Source organism: Nestor notabilis, unplaced genomic scaffold, assembly GCF_000696875.1.
Source record: "Nestor notabilis isolate BGI_N333 unplaced genomic scaffold, ASM69687v1 scaffold12058, whole genome shotgun sequence".
NCBI classification, from domain to species: domain Eukaryota; kingdom Metazoa; phylum Chordata; class Aves; order Psittaciformes; family Psittacidae; genus Nestor; species Nestor notabilis.
Window position 1 is genome coordinate 1 of NW_009940612.1, and position 479 is coordinate 479.

A 479-nucleotide genomic window follows, 5' to 3' on the forward strand; every position below is an offset into this window, starting at 1 on the left:
TGGGGCTGTGGGACAGAGGAGGAGGAGAAAGGTCCCCTGAGGACAGGGGTCCCTCGCAGCCCCTCTTCTGCTCCTCCTGGGTGACATACCTCCAGACCAGAGGACCCGGGTGCCCCCCTGCTGACACAGATGCACTAACCTTACAAGGGGGCTATCAGCGTTGCACCCCCATGCTCGGGATGCTCCCGCTGCCCCATCCTGGGGATGCTCAGGGTGCCAGAAATCAGGATCCCTGGGGACGTGCTGCTGGAGACTGCTGGGGTGGTCCCCCATTTTGGGAGAGGGGCTGCAGGAGCTAAGGGAGTGCAGGGTCCCCCAGGGTCCAGACAAGTTGGATTGCCAACCCATCTGTCCTTGGGTGCCCTCGATGGGGACCTGCCATCCCCTGGTCCCCAGAGTGGGTGGCTGTTGGATCTCAGGGCTCAGACACGAGTGTTGGGGTGGTTGTTGGTTCCCGGTGCTGGCACCTGGGTGTTGGG